The sequence below is a fragment of the Schistocerca americana genome, chromosome 4, assembly GCF_021461395.2.
Source record: "Schistocerca americana isolate TAMUIC-IGC-003095 chromosome 4, iqSchAmer2.1, whole genome shotgun sequence".
Taxonomy (NCBI): Eukaryota; Metazoa; Arthropoda; class Insecta; order Orthoptera; family Acrididae; genus Schistocerca; species Schistocerca americana.
Genome location: NC_060122.1, coordinates 248,307,320 through 248,324,563, shown reverse-complemented (window position 1 = coordinate 248,324,563; position 17,244 = coordinate 248,307,320). Strand labels below are relative to the sequence as shown.

The window sequence follows — 17,244 nt, the reverse complement described above, 5'->3', positions numbered from 1 at the left end:
TAGGTCAACGGCCGGTCCCGCGCATGACGTTGAGAGAGCCGGGTGACGCTGGCCGTGCTTTGCCGCTTTCACCTCGTACAAAGGATTCGCGACGGCCCAGAAGAATTTTGGGACGTGAGCCGGTTGCCGGCCTCGCCTTACGAATCTCCTCGCAGTATAAAAGACACGCGTCCTCCACAAGGGCCACACAGTTGCGATCGCTCTGCTTCCAACTAACTGCTACACTATGAAGACGTCCCTGGTAAGTTTTCATCATAAGTGCATCTACAGGCAACACAGAAAACCTAAGAACATCATTGCACTGAATCAGAACTTCAAACATATATTTCTAAGTGCTACCTAAGTGATAATCACTCTGGTTCCATAGCAAAGGACACTGCTACGATCGAAATATTTCGCGTATTTTCGTTGTCGTTGATTGGCCCAGCATACTATCCTATCTACATCTATATGACTACCTCTATTTCACACTTGTATTTGACTGAGAGTCCATAGCACAGCTTTTAGACTGTGCTTGAATATTGCTCGTCAGTGTGTGATTCATGCCAGATATCACTGACAGAGGAAATAGTGAAGGGCGTAGGTTTTATTAGAGGATCGTTTAGTAAGCTCGAAAGCGTCAAGGAGATTTTTAGCCAACTCTAGTGGCGGACAGCTCAAGAGAAGCGTTCTGCATTACGATATGGTCTACTGTTGAAGTTCCGAGAGCGTGAGTTGCTAGAAGAGTCAACCGATACATTCTTTCCTCCTGGGTATATCTCGCGTAAGGGCCATATAGATAAAATTACAGAAATTGGGACACACACGGAGGCATACAAGCAATGGTTCTTCCCGCACACCATACGCTGCTGGAACGGGAAAATGGCGAAGTGACAGTGGTACGCACAGTACCCTCCACCACACACCGTAAGGTGGCTTGCGCAGTATAGATGTGGGAAAACGCTACCACTGCACTGTCGAATGACTTGTGAGAAAATTGAACAACTGAATCTTTTCGTGCGAGCTCTGATTTTTCTCATTTTAACCCTATAGTAATCTTTCCCTAAGCAGGTTACAGTGAACAAAACATTTTCGCATTCAGAGGAGAAAGTTGGATACTGAAATTTCATGAAAAGATCGCGCAGCAACGAAAATCGTCTTTATTTTAGTAAACGCCACCTCAATATGCATATCATACTGGTGACACTCTCTCCCTTATTTCATGACGGTACAAAACGAGCTACCCTTGTTTAAACTTTTCCAGTGCCCTGCGCCAATCGTACGTGGTAAGGATTCCACACTCCGGAAAAGTACTACGGAGGAGGTGAAAAAGCGTAGTGCAGGCAGCCTCTGTATTAGATTTTTTGCAGCTTCTAAGAGTTCTACCAATAAAACGTTGTTTTCGGTTCACCTTCCCCTTAACATTTAGTATGTAATCGTTCCAATTTACGTTGTTGGTAACATTAAATACTGTTATGCTTCTCTATGCGCATATCTTTAGATCTTCAGATCTGTCTTCCTGGGCAGAAATCAAAGAAACTTTACAGTTGTGGTCATTATTAGAATTAATTTCTTTCCATCACATTCACATGTGTTTTATTGGTAAGTTTTCAAGGAAGTCTGACAACAATACGCTTTCATTACCTGACTTTCAGTTTGTATGTATACGCAGCGAAAACATTCAAAAATTCCTCGAACGTGCAGCCTCTAGTGGCATACCCTCTGCTTCAGTAATGCCTGGCACAACCACCCTGAATAATTCTCACTGCTGTTTCACAGTAAAAAGGAAAGACAAATCACATTGTCTAGTTACAGTCTGTTTAATTTTATTTCCTTTCAATGAGTCAAACGCCATGTTGACGCTGCATATTTCTCCTGACATTTCTTTTATTTTGTGAAATAATCTATTGCCCTCGATTCAAACCATTTGTTGGGTTGCTGCGGTATATCGTTTAATGGTTAATAATCGTTCGATACTTTTCTATCAGTTATTTGTCGAACTGAAATTTCAGTTTCAGCCTTTTACGTTCAGTATTTTATCATTTTTCGTTGTTTGACTCGTATTTATGAATAGCACTAAACTTTTTGAACGCTGCTACAAATTACGTTTAAATAAAGGATGTGTAGGATTGTCAGATCAAACAGTTAATATAAATGTGATGTAGGTTATTTAACATTAGCTTAAAATATTGTAGGCATGAGTACCATTCCATTTTCCGTTTTCGATCCAGTGTACTGCTTCTTCATTACTATTCTCCCGTTTATTCAAATTCTCCTTCTACCCTTGCATCCTCACATCTCAGACACTTCGCCAGTCGGTTGTTCCAAGGTCCATGATTCACCTACTTACATTTCTGTACTCCAGACGTACGTTCTTAGAAATTTCGTCTTCAAGTTATGGCTTATTTTTGGCACTAATAGATTTATTTTGACAATGTGTGCTCAGTTTTCCATGCTAGTCCGTTTTTAACCATTGACACAGTTCACCATAAATTTTAAATGCACTTATGAAACTTTTATCTTTTCAGTTACGTCTTTGATATACAAGGTTGCCTCCACACAGTGAAAAGGACACTTCCTCTTAGCCTCCTCTGTTAATAAATGTTCTGCACTATTGAAATCCACTTGGGACAACTTAAAGGGTGCACACCTAGTAAAAAGCAGTCTACCAGCATATACAAAGGCTGTTCGGAAAGCAAGGTCCAGTCGGTCGCGAAATGGAAACCGCAATGAAAAAGTCAGATAACTTTGCATAGATATGTTGGGCAGTGACTCTAGTATGCTCTTCGATTATACCACACCACTCTTTTCTAAGGACACAGAGAGCACATAGGGATGACTGGAAAATAGTGTCTCACTCCAAGTATGGGTGCCTGTGAGAGATGTCGCCTGATTTCATGCAGCCCACACAACGTAACTGTCATGCATTACCTTCCTCAAGCAAATTCTCCGCAACACACTTCAGGAGCAATGATGAAGCTCTTGTAGCGTTTTCGATGGGAAGTGTTTGACCAGCCTCCATACATCTCGAATTTGGCTCCCTCTAATTTTCATGTCTGCTCACTTGAACCGCTGGGCGTGAAGTCAACATTTTGGCATAGGCAACAAGATGCAGATCATTGTAGAGACCCGCCAGAAAGTACAGGTGGCTGCCTTCTATGACGAGGGTATTGGAAACTTTGGACAAGTCTACGCCATGTGTCTGAGACGGAGGAGAGACTGTCTAGAGAAGTAGCTGAAAGGTGTAGGTGACTGTTGCAAATAAAACATTTTTGATATTCACTGCGGTTTCGCTTTCGAGACCGATCGGATATTAATTTTCAAATAGCTCTCGTACTTGTCATTCTTACCTACTACACTCAGCAGAGACATTTTGGCGAAAAATATTTACAGTGTTAAACTTTCTGAGAGACTCCTGACACGAAATATAAACGCACAATCACGTAACGATTCGTTTCTTTCATCTATAATGACGATTACCACTGCAGTTAAAATGACGCTATCTTAAGACTAACGTTACGACTTCATTTCTCAACCGTATAAGGGAGTATTTGAGGTTTGAATCCGTACCACAATATTTTTTTGATGGTTAATCTACATGTTTGCATTCATTCTCGTAAATCTCAGGTTTTTAGCAAATGGCACTACAGTTTTAATTCTGTGTTGGTATGTAGCTACTCTACCAGGTTAGAGAAAAACACATTCCCAGCAATGAGGGTGTGTGTAGCGAGTGGAGTATTGTGTAGTTCAAATTAGTCGTGAAATTTATTTATTCATGATACTTACGTATACTTGAGAACCACACACATGGCAATATACCACCAGTCACCTGATATGAGAACCACGATTAGTCTTTTCAATTCTCTAATCTCGGAAGAAAAAAAAATCTACGCTGTTCGACTGAGTATAGATACAAGCGACTCTCTTTCCTTCCGGTAAGCATGGAGTAGTATGTATGTAAGATCTGACTCTCCGTTGAGGATAGATACAGCTGCTATGTGAGACAGTGTATAGTTGAGCGACAATGAGGATTCCTGAAAAATATCTACAGCTGTCCTTCAGATGCAGCAATCACAAATCGCTCTTTTAATTTCTCCGTTTGTCGAACAAATGTGACTTTATTGCTGATCCAGAACTACGTATCACATCTACGTATAGGTAACATGATCGTGTTTAAGGTAATTATGTAAAACAGTTTCTCAAACTAAGCGACAGTCTTCAAAAAACTAGGTTGTGCCTTCTTAGAATACGCTCCGCCGCTATCTAAAGCAATACGAGTGACGCGTTCTTTGAACAGAATGAGTGGTAAGTGCTTTTGGTTACTGAAACTGCTATGGTATGTGATGAAGCACTCCACAAGCTGTCAGGCACTAGGTACTTGACGAAGTTCAATGAACGCAACGACAGTGGAAATAAATGAATTTTCGTAACAATATTTGGGGTGGTGATTTATATATGCCTTTAGACATTTCTTTATGTTTGGAGTCAGCCAGACAGGCATTTGTAAACATACACCTAATAGTTCTCACAAGATAGTACTTGGGTATAAACAACAGTTATGTTTAAAACACTGTGTGTGTACTGTAAACAACAGCTGGTCTGTAACACATTTCTGATGTGGAACCTTCAACAATATAGCGAGATCCAAGTACCGGACAGTCACGTAAATGCTTTGATACGGTGTAATCACCTACAGGTGGTAACATGGAAACGTGTGCCGGCCGTGGTGGCCGAGCGGTTCTAGGCGCTACAGTCCCGAACCGCGCGACCGCTACGGTCGCAGTTTCGAATCCTGCCTCGGCTATGGATGTGTGTGATGTCCTTAGGTTAGTTAGGTTCAAGTAGTTCTAAGTTGTAGGGGACTGATGACCTCAGAAGTGAAGTCCCATAGTGCTCAGAGCCATTTGAACCATGGAAACGTGTTGCAGGTGATCTTTGCCGCTGCGCTGCTGGTGGTGTTGGCTGTGTACCCTTCACGTGCGGAGGCGGCGGCTGCAGCAGCACCAGTGGCGGGGCACCACGGAGGCCGGTACGGACCGCCACCGCACTACGGAGGACCACCACACCACGGACACCATGGCGGCTACCACGGCAGGCCGCCACACTATGGAGGGCACTATCCCCACCACGGCTGAGTGCCAGGCGTGTTGCTGCTGCAGCAGTCGGAATTACCTGCCTGATATATTCAGATTATCACATTAGCAAATGCGGTGCCTGTACTCTGTACCTTCTTGACAATAAATTATTGTATTTTTAAACTGTCTCTTATTATGAAAGCTTCCATGCTGAATTTACGTTTTTGATCCAATTTACATGGAGTCACTGAACCTCTCTCTTTCCTCCATACCTGAAGTCACTGTTCATGGCCCACGCAATCTGTTCATCAAATACTTTAATGTATCCCAATGATGCCGGGCCGAGACTCGAACTCGGGACCTTTGCCTTTCGCGGGCAAGTGCTCTACCAACTGAGCTACCCAAGCACGACTCACGCCCCGTCCTCACAGCTTTACATCTGCCAGTACCTCGTCTCCTACCTTCGAAACTTTGCAGAAGCTCTCCTGCGAACCTTGCAGAACTAGCACTTCTGAAAGAAAGGATAATGCGGAGACATGGCTTAGCCACAGCCTGGGGGATGTTTCCAGAATGAGATTTTCACTCTGCCAGGTGGTTTCATATCAGCGCACACTCCGCTGCAAAGTGAAAATCTCATTCTGGAGATATCCCAATGATATTATACCAAAAGTACTAACTGAAAATCTTTTTCAGACGTACCAGTCATCAAGAAAATATTATTATAGAGATCTAAATATCTCTCTGTCAAACTCATCGTTAAGAAAGTTGATAGATATCAAGAAGTACCAATCTATGTCTGCACTGACATTATTCTCTAAAAATTTTGATGAGGTGATATATTCTAGAATAGCATCTCACTTTAGCAATAACATCCGCAGTAAATCACAGTTGGTATTTTTGAAGAGTTGCTCTACTGGGAATGCCATTTATATGTTCACTCACAAAATTTTACAAGCATTAGACAATGAAATAGCAAAAGTTGATATTTGATGCGAATGACAGGATTCTCCTAGATGAATTGAACGGTTATGGGATTGATGGTATATTCAAGCATTAATTAAGTCATATCTAACCAAAACAAAGCGGAAAATTGAACCAATGTAGTCTAGTGACATTGTACTGACTGGGGAGAATGTTCCTCATGTACGTAAACAATCTTCCGTCTAATACACAACAAGAAGAATTTGTTCTTTTTTCAGATGACACTAGTACCGTAATCAATCTAAGCATACATACAGAAATGAAAGACACTGAAAACATTGTTCTCAAAACTATTATTGGCTGATTTTCTGCTAATGGTCTCACTTTGAGTTTTGGAGGTCTTAATGTAACTTAGTTCAGACACATCTGCCTTTAGAATCATTGCAAATCTTGATCAATGACACATCAGTAAATTGACACATGTTGCATATTTTCATTCAATATATCCTATGGAATAATGGTATGGAGTTACTCATCTTTAACAAACAAAGTCTTCAATGCTGGAAAATCGTGCTGTAAGATAATATGTGGTGCTCACTCACGATCATCTTGTAGACATGTATTAAGGTTGGTCATTCTGACCACTGCTTTACAGTATATTTATTCCCTCATGAAGTTTGCTGTAAATAATCCAGTGCAGTCCGAAATTAACAAAAATGCACTTGATTAAGGTAACCCGGAGGTAAAATGACAATCATTAGTCCATAATAAGGCTCCCTTTAGCACAGAATGGGTCCACTACGCGGAAACTAAAATTTTGATAACTAGCCAACTTACCCACTCATACAAAATGTCTCACAGACAGCAAATTAAAATTTGAAACCTAAGACGGTATCTACTTAAAACTTCTTCTTCACCAAGAAGAATTTCCATTATTGTAATAAGATGCTGGTAGGAATTACTAACTCATATATAAATTCAAAAAAAGGAACGTATAAATGTTCGAAATGTAGGCATATTTTACAATTAATTTGCGTTGTTAATGTAAAACAAACGCAAATGATCGATGGAACACAGTATTTGTGATGTGCAGTTACAATGACTGCATCAGTTCGTCTTTTAAATGTGCCAAAATCTACGATTATGAAATTCTTTGCATTTGACACTAAAGGAAAAAAGCAAACCACAATCCGATGCTTCACAAATTAGACTACAAAGGTTACACAGCTCAGAAAGTGTATGTTACCATTTGATAGGAGCTGCACACAACCAGCACCTTAAGCATCAAATTTTGTGTACTGATTAACCCACATATCATATCTGCAGAAAAGTTAATAAAACGTACGTGCATCATGTATGCTAACGACCCATCTTACACTACCACTGAATGTCTAACAGCAATTCATAGAATGCCAGCTAAAGCAAGACGGCATTGCTGAAACTTCTAAGTTCCATCAGGACGCATCACCCCATATTTTGTCCCTCATAGTATAAGAGTACCGAAATCACTTGACCTCTGATACTTTAGTATTCCTGCGTTTTAATATGGCATGGAGTTATCCTCCAAATACCGCACCATGATGACTTGTTCAAAATGGTTCAAATGGCTCTGAGCACTAGGGGACTCAACTGCTGTGGTCATCAGTCCCCTAGAACTTAGAACTACTTAAACCTAACTAACCTAAGGACATCACACACATCCATGCTCGAGGCAGGATTCGAACCTGCGACCGTAGCAGTCGCACGGTTCCGGACTGCGCGCCTAGAACCGCGAGACCACCGCGGCCGGCATGATGACTTGTAACCTATTCTATCTTCCCTCTCATATTGTAAGTGAACTAGTCTTGTTATCTATTTCGTCTATGCAAAATTACACTGAAAATCCAAAGAAAATGATGCACCTGTGTAATATCGTGTAGAGCCTCCACGAGCACGCAGAAGTGCCGTAACACGACGTGGCATGAATTCGACTAATGTCTGAAGTAGTGCTGGAGGGAAATGACACCATGAAACCTGCAGGGCCGTCCATAAATCCGTAAGAGTACGAGGGGGTGAAGATGTCTACTGAACAGCACTTTGCAACACATCCCAAATATGCTAATTACTGTTCATGCCTGGGGAGTTTGGTGGCCAGTGGAGGTGTTTAAACTCAGAAGACTGTTCCTGGAGCCACTCTGTAACTATAATGGATAAGTGTAGTGTCGCATTACCCTGCTGGAATTTCGCAAGTCCGTCAGAAGGCACAATGGACATGAATGGATGCAGGTGATAAAACAGGATGCTTACCTATGTGTAACCTGCTACAGTCGTATCTAGACGTATCAGGGGTCCCATATCACTCCAAACGCACACATCCCACTCCATTACAGAGCTTCCACCAGTTTGAACAGACCCCTGCTGACATGCAGAGTCCATGGATTCATGAGGTTGTCTCCATAGTGTACACTAGCATACACTCGATACAATCTGAAACGAATATCAACGATGTTTCGTTAAATGATTCACACGGTGACACTTGCTGACGGCCCGCATTGAAATCAGCAGAATTTTGAGGAAGGATGGCACTTCTGTCACGCTGAAGGATCCTCTTCATTCGTCGTTGGTTCCGTTCTCGCTGGATCTTTTTCTGGCCGCAGCGATGTTTGAAATTTGATGTTCTACAGGATTCCTGATATTCACCGTACACTCATGAAATGGTCATAAGGGAAAATCCCCACTTCATCGCTATCTTGGAGATGCTTTGTCCCATCGTTCGTGCGTCGACTGTACACCACGTTCAAACCTCCCTTAAATCTTGATAACCTGCCATTGTAGCAGCAGTAATCGATCTAACAACTGTGCCTGATGCTTGTTGTCTTGTGTAGGCGTTGCCGACCGCAGCACAGCGCCGTACTCTGTATGTTTACATATCTCTGTATTTAAATATACATGTCTATACCAGTTTCTGTGGCGCTTCAGTGTATATGATGATTTCAACTTCATCCGCCAACAGAGAGCGTAGTGGCATAGCTATCAGAGCGCCATCTGTGTTACCCTGTGACATAGAATGCTCAAAGCATGACCGCTTGATGTGGTGGAAACGTGTGAAGCGAGCAGGCAACCAGACGCACTATAGCTAACTGAGCGAGTTCGAAAGGGGTCAGATTGTGACCTACCGATACACAGGATGGTCTTTCGGAACATTGCCACCCAAGTTGGAAGTGTTGCGTAGTTCAGCAAAAATGCTCTTATCAGTAGTGACGTGAACGTTCTACATCTTTAGACGAGGTTCTGGACATCCATGCAGCATAGACGCCTGCCAGGATCGTCGTATTGTAAGAGCAGCAGTGGCAGATTGTACAACCACCACATAACGTATAAGAGGGCTTGTGAGCCGACACGTGTCAACATGAACTGTTGCAAACCAGTTATTAGGAGTGGGGCTACGGGCACGCACACCTATTGCCCGTCTTCCACTCGCACCACAGCTTCGACCTCCAGTGCTCGGCTGGTGCCGCCAGAAGATCACTTGGAAGATGGAATGGCGCGCTGCGGTCTTCAGCGAAGAAAGCACATTCAGTTTGCACACAAGTCATGGTCGCTTGTGCGTAGGGCGTAGACCTGATAAGCGCTTTCTCTTAGGGTGCATTCGTGCAAGACACTTGTGCTCAACCTAGGCCTTATGGTCTGGGCTACGATGAGCTGCAACTCTGATTCACCTTTGGTGTTTGTGGAGGAGAAGCCAACCTGTGCTCGGTAGGTGCAGAATGATGTTTGGCCCGTTCTTTGGCCGTTCTCGTAACAGGAAGGTGATGCGATGTTCCAACAGGATAATGCTCGCCCACACACTGCCTACAAACTCAGTGTGCTCTGCAAGAAGTGCGGCAACTTCCCTGACCAGCACCATCTCCTAACATGTCTACAATCCAGCAGGTGTAGGTTATGATGGGACGAGTGACTTGTGCGACTCCTCAGCCAATGACTATTACAGAACTACTTGAATAGAACGAGCAAACGTAGCATAACGCATCCCTGGACGGTGTTAGCCACATGTACGATAGACTGGACTGGACGCCAGGCTCAGCTCCTACATTGCCGCCAGTGGAGTCTATACCGCGTACTAATATGATTCTTTCAACATGGATCGACACCTGTAAATGTAATCATTTCATATACTCCATATGCTGTGCTGCAACAATAAATCTCGAATGCATTAGAAGGATGTAAAAGAGTGTAATAATTTTTTTTCTGGCAATGTATTTGCTTTAAATGGGTGCAGGTATGGCTTGGAAAGATTGTTCGCCTGCATTTGTACACGATGTTTCCCTTTGCTGAGTTTCGACGTTTGACACTCGTCTTCGAATTATTTATCTACATAAAGTAGAATTTATGAGTGATGGAGCTCATTTAGTATTTGTAATTGTGCCATTTTGATCAACCGTCAGTTATTTCATTATATTTCATACTCTCTTGGCTCTCTTCAGCCACTAAATTTTATGTTTTTCGCGCATAACAGTTTTTTAATCGTGGTTCTTATAATGTGATTTACAACTTCTTGGCAATTCCTGGAGGTTGCATATCTTGGACCCAAATCTGTAAATAATTACAATTAAATTGCTTTGATATATCGACATAAAAGTTTTCTGGGTTTGGTACCGCGTCATAATGTAAAAACTACTGCTGCTATAGAAAAGCCAACGTTTCGGCCACGATTGCAGCGGCCTTCTTCTGGGTATAATGGTGCGTTCTAGCTATGCAGTGTCCTTTATATTTTGTTGTTAGTGTTCACTGCGCATGCCATTACGTCATAATTTTAAAAAGGTAGTTAGTTTATTGGTCACTTAAGGAAGAAGGAGAGGGAACTTTATTTTAATAGGTTATTGCGGTGGAGGGAGAACGTGACCTCTGTTGTCTATTGGCTCTTGTGTTGTGTGCCATGATTGGTGATCACCGTCGAATGAGAAATTTGCTGCTGTTTAGCAAATGCTGGACGTCGGCCGCGCGGCGACAGTTACTCGCCGGCAGTGCTCGTGCCTCGTGTTGACAGTGCAGTCTGTTGGGCTGTGATTGCTGGCAGCCAAGATGGGGCAAGCCTGAGTCCATCCTCCCTGTTTATGTTGTTAGGGTGTTTGGGTATTTCAAAAAAATGGTTCAAATGGCTCTGAGCACTATGGGACTCAACTGCTGAGGTCATTAGTCCCCTAGAACTTAGAACTAGTTAAACCTAACTAACCTAAGGACATCACAAACATCCATGCCCGAGGCAGGATTCGAACCTGCGACCGTAGCGGTCTTGCGGTTCCAGACTGCAGCGCCTTTAACCGCACGGCCACTTCGGCCGGCTTGGGTATTTCGATGGCCTCTCTGATTTTGCGTTTCATCATAATTGGCTGCTTGGCCAACACACAGGCTTCGCTGAATTTTATTTCTTTTCCGCAGTCATGGTGATGTTCTGCCACTGCGGATTTATTGTGTTGCCCTAGACGAATGTAACGCTCGTGCTCCCGAATGCGCGTTGCTATTGGCCTACCAGTCTCGCCGATGTATGCCTCTCCACACTCGCATTCCACCTTGTAAACGCGTGCAGTGTGTAATGCATCCACCTTGTCCTTGGTGGAGCCTAGCACGTCCTGGATCCTACGACCACTATAGAAGACAGGCTGCACTCCAACGTGGCGAAGGTGTTTGCCTATTCGGTCAGTGACGTTTTTCACATACGGTAAGCATACTGTTGGCTGCAGTTTGTCTATTTCCTGCTTATCTTTCTGGCTTGTGTTGGTGGACAAGGCTGTGTTTATCGACTTATGGCTGTAGCCATTGGCTAAAAACGTTGTGCGTAACCTTTTGAGCTCAGGTGTGATGTTTTGAGCATCACTTAGGCGCTGCGCACGGATTGCCAAAGAGCGGATGACAGAGTTCTTCTGCGCTGGGTGGTGGTAGGATTGGGCGTGCAGATACCTGTCAGTATGTGTAGGCTTACGATATACTCTGTGCCCCAGTGTGCCCTACGTTCTCCTGTACACTTTGACGTCTAGAAACGAGATAGTACCATTCTTTTCTACTTCCAGCGTGAATTGTATCTTCCCGTGCACACTGTTCAGATATTCGTGGAACTTGTGTAGCTCCGTTTCACCATGAGGCCATATAGCGAACGTGTCGTCCACGTATCGAAGCCAGCAACGTGGTCGTAAAGGAGCTGAACTGAGGGCCGTTGCTTCAAAGGCTTCCATGAATATGTCGGCTGCGGAGATAGGGGAGACCCCATTGCTACGCCGTCTGTCCGCTCGTAGTATTTTCCTTGCCATTTGAAGTACGTTGAAGTCAGGCACAACTCAACCAGGTTAATGTTTCTCGCTAATTACTGAGATCACAGCAGTGTTCTTGCAGGAAAGTAGAAAACGTAGGCTGCTGCAATTGCTTCGTTACATTGGTATATTGATATTTGCACATTTCTCGCAGCAAAGTAAGGACACTCTGCACAACTACGATGCTGGTACATAATTCTTGTTTTTCAGCGCTACATGTTCAGTTTCCATTTGTTTCCCCATTACACAATATTTCGAGTTGTTACATTATTAGGTGGTCATTGGAGAATGTGTTTCTAGAAAGATTATACCTGATATTATTTTATTTCCATCGGATGGTGCTAAGCTTTTCTACATCTTCCTTTGGCAAAGCATTTTCTGGAATAGAACGGTTTAATCCTAAGACAGTCCTAGTATAACTAAACTGGACGTGTACAAGTTTCGAAATAGTTCCCCTGTCTGCTGGTACGGTCGCAGGTTCGAATCCTGCCTCGGGCATGGATGTGTGTGATGTCCTTAGGTTAGTTCGGTTTAAGTTGTTCTAAGTCTAGGGCACTGATGACCTCAGATGTTAAGTCCCATAGTGCTTAGTGCAATCCAAGTTCTCCTGTTCTTCTACTGAAGAAAGAACATGCAACCACTGTTGCTTCTAGTTGCCACTGTTGCGTTTAGTAACAGAATATTATCATTCTGTCTGCGCCTCACTCTTATAATCAAGTACATAACTGAGGAAAGCCAATCGTATAAGCTGATGTGTGTTAAAATGCGAAGGGTGTCTAGAAAGTAAGTTCCGATCGGTCGCAAAGTAGAAATCATAGCGACAGTCCTATGAAGCTTTGCTCAGATGTGTTACGCAGTGCCTCTAATGTGCCCGTCAATCGCGTCACGTCGCTTTTTGCTGTTCTGAGAGCATGGTACTTACGTTAAGAAGCCTATAAAATAGCGTCTCCCGCCAAATTCCTACCGACAAGTTTGGCCAGATTTCTTGTAACCCCACATGGCCTAACTGTCATTCATTTCCTTCGACAAATCTCGGTCACAGATCGAAAGGGGGCAAGGAACACGCTCCCGTTTTCGATGGGATGTGTTTGATCATATATAATACAGATTTTCATCTCCGCTCACAAGATCCGTTGGCTATGAAAGCAACATTTTGGCACAAATGTCGAGAAGCACACCACCGCAGGGACCTGGCGGAAAGTACAGGCAACTACGTTCTATGGCAAGGGTATTGGAAAGTTGGTACTACGCTACGAGAAATATAGAAGGCGGAAGGGCGACTATATAGAGAAGTAGCTGGAAGGCGTCGCTGACTGTCACAAATAAAATACATCTGATTTTCACTGTGGCTTGCGTTTCGCGACCGATCGGGACTTACTTTAAGGTCACCCCTCGTAGTCGTATACGTGAAACACAATTACTTCAAATGGTTCAAATGGCTCTGAGCAGTATAGGACTTATCTGCTGCGGTCATCAGTCCCCTAGAACTTAGAACTACTTAAACTTAACTAACCCAAGGACATCACACACATCCAAGCCCGAGGCAGGATTTGAACCTGCGGCCGTAGCGGTCTTGCGGTTCCAGACTGTAGCGCCTAGAACCGCTCGGCCACACCAGCCGGCCACAATTACTTCAGAACATCACGATAATGTAGAGAATTCTTGGCAGATCCTCTGAGTCCTTTTACGCCATGTGTTATTTACTGCCGGCCGAAGTGGCCGTGCGGTTAAAGGCGCTGCAGTCTGGAACCGCAAGACCGCTACGGTCGCAGGTTCGAATCCTGCCTCGGGCATGGATGTTTGTGCTGTCCTTAGGTTAGTTAGGTTTAACTAGTTCTAAGTTCTAGGGGACTAATGACCTCAGCAGTTGAGTCCCATAGTGCTCAGAGCCATTTGAACCATTTATTTTGTTATTTACTTATTCTCTGTGGTCGTACAATGTGTTTTCTTCCTCTTCAGATCAATTTGTACTAATTGTTACTCTCATTACTTACCTCAACCTGCCCATCTTTAGGTAATTTCGGAGTCTCGACGCTTCCCATCCCATTCCAGTTGGAGAGTTGGACAAGAGTAAAGGAATACATTGTAAATCGATAGTATTTAGTAAGAAAGTGAAATTAAGAGGTAAACACACTACCGTCAATGCAGCTGTTTCTACGCCGATACTTCAATTTTGAGTGACAAATAGTACCTCTCATGACCGTAGTCATACGAAAAACGGAGCAATCGTTTTCTGGTGTTTACTTTGTGGAGACTAAGCTGATCAGACTGGATGCGCACAAAATTTTCGTCTTCCGAACACAGAAAGCAGAATCCCGTTGTACTACTAGTGGGAGACCCGGAGAGCTCGTGAAACCAACTATTCAGAAAGGCTTTTCTTCCTCCGCTCAAAATGACATTTTTCTGTGCAGTATGAAAATGATGTCCTAAGTTCATCTGTTGGGTGTAGGCGACTATAATGGGTGCGTGTATAGTGTGGTGTCTGTGTAGTACCGATTATGAGAAAACAGTGCTAACGCATAGCGTTCTCCTCTCGAATAGTGCCAAGAAGACATCCGGGCCTTACGTCCCCCTGCGAAAGATAGTGTTGCATGCCCATTACTTTGTAACATATCGTGCTACGAGCCCTCCTTGCCCATTTCTTTGTGACATATCGTGCTACGAGTCCTCCTAAGAACGCCACGTGCCGTGCCGAGCGCGTGGGCAGCCGTACAAGGCAGAAAACAGAGCATGAGTCCAGAGGTAATCAACTGGTATTAATCCAGGACGGAAAGAAGGTCGCGTCGGTCGTAATGGCACTGTCTTACATATGACATTGCGACCGATGCAGACCTTCCCGTCCTCCTGGATTACATCACGGTCGTGGTGCACAACCATTCCCACGCAGTCGAACGTGATGAATTGATATTAAATCACGTGGCAGATTCGGGACCTTTTGTTGAGGGACAAACTGCTGCTGTGCTTGTAATTTGCGTATAAAATTTATTTCGAACTACCTAGAGCACGTGCTTCGATAAGTGCCGAAGTGATAAGGGATACCACTCAATCCATGATAAGAAGATTGCAGCACTGCACTGATACCAACGGTCATCACTTCTAAGAGCTTCTGTAAATGGACGTTCATGCCACCTTTTCGACCTTTGTTGACCTTCAAAACCCTTACTGTTACACATCACTGGATTCGTCTCGACAGCCGCTATCAGAAAATAAGTACCAAACTATAGCATCCCATTCAAAAAAAAAAAAAAAAAGTTGACCTTCATATCTCTGAAGTGACTCCACCTTGCAACAAAAAACCAACGTCATATTATGGCCGCCGTTGTCCCATGCAACATATGTCCCACAAACGTTTCAGCTCCTATCATACTTTCGGAGTTATTCTAGGTGGAAATACTTAGTGACTCACCCTGTATAACACAACAAGTGTGTGGCGCAGTAGTTAGATCGGTTACTGCTCCTACAGTAGCTGGTTATCAAGATTTAAGTGAGTTTGTCCGTGGTGTTATAGTGGGCGAGCAAGCGATGGAACCCAGCATCGCCGAGGTAGAGATGAAGTGGAGATTTTCCCGTACGACCATTTAAAGATACCGTAAAACATCAAATCTCCGACACTACTGCTCCTGCAAAATGATCCTGCAAGAACGGCACCAACGACGACTGAAGAGAATCGTTCAACGGGCAGAAGTGCAACCTTTCCACACATTGTTGCAGATTTCTATGCTGGCCATCGACAAGTGTCAGAGTGCGAACCTTTCAACGAAACGTCATCTACATGAGCTTTCGGAGCCGAAGGCCCACTCGTGTTTCCTTTATCATTGCAAGACACAAAACTTTACGCCTCGCCTGCGCCCGTCAACACCGCCATGGACTGTTGATGACTGGAAACATGTTGCCTGGTCGGATAATTCTCGTTTCAGATTGTATCGAGCTGATGGAAGTGTACGGGAATGGAGACAACCTCATGAATCCATAGGCCCTGCATGTTAGCAGGGGACTGTTCATGCTGGTGGAGGCTCAGTAGTGGAGTGGGGTGTGTGCAGTTGGAGTGATATGGGACTCCTGATACTTCTAGATAGGACACTGATAGGTGACACGTGCGTAAGCATCCTGTCTGATCACTTGCATCCATTAATGTCCTTTGTGCGTTCCGAAGGACTTGGGGATTTCCGGCAGAACAATGCGACAGCCCATACGTCCAGAATTGCTACAGAGTGGCTCCAGGAACACTATTCTGAGTTGAAACACTTCGGCTGGCCACCAAACTCCCCAAACATGAACATTATTGAGCATATCTGTGATGACTTGCAACATACTCTTCAGAAGACCTCTCCACCTCCTCGTTCTCTTACGGATTTATGGAGAGCCCTGCAGGATTCATAGTGTCAGTTCTCTCCAGCACTACTTCAGACATTAGTGGAGTCCATGCTATGTCGTACTGCGGCACTTCTGCGTGTTCGGGGGGGGGCTTACACGATATGGATAGTGCCTCGAGAATTTCAGCGTATATTCTATAGACACTCGGCCTTCCACGGTCTCGAACACCCGATATTTTAAGTACGAGCGTGAGAGATTGGAGATGTGTCTACCTCGACACCGATTTATGTGTGTGCAGGATGCCCTTGTATCTGGAGAAAACGGCAATAGTGACGGTCGATGAGCGCGGGTAAGTGGTTGCCGCGCTCACCGCGTAAGTTAAATGCCTAGCACTAGGAGCAAGCGCGCCTTACTCCGTGACGGTGCTACTTCAGTCATTATTGTGAACAGTTGAAGCATGTAAAAGAGAAGAAAATACACTTACTTTTTACTTATTCACTTACTTACTGACTCTCTACAGTTGCGGATGGTGTACTTGTGAGAACCTTGAGAGATTTTTTGGAACTGTTTTTATTGTAAAAGTATGCAATAGTTTCTGACGGACCGGGAGTCATTGGATTTACGAAATATGATTCATTGATGTGAAACTGTTATGTGGTGCTCTCTTTGTG

The 17,244-nt window shown here is 43.9% G+C and overlaps 1 long non-coding RNA gene and 1 other non-coding gene across 2 annotated transcripts; one reads left to right on the top strand and one right to left on the bottom strand.

The window, feature by feature from the left end:
• Positions 1-130: 130 nt before the first annotated feature.
• On the top strand, positions 131-5,237 carry LOC124614048. The gene is made up of 2 exons (XR_006979686.1): positions 131-241; positions 4,908-5,237. It is a non-coding gene; the product is annotated as an uncharacterized LOC124614048 (long non-coding RNA).
• A 150-nt stretch (positions 5,238-5,387) lies between these two features.
• On the bottom strand, positions 5,388-5,462 carry Trnas-cga. The gene has a single exon. It is a non-coding gene; the product is annotated as a tRNA-Ser (tRNA).
• Between the last annotated feature and the right edge of the window lie 11,782 nt (positions 5,463-17,244).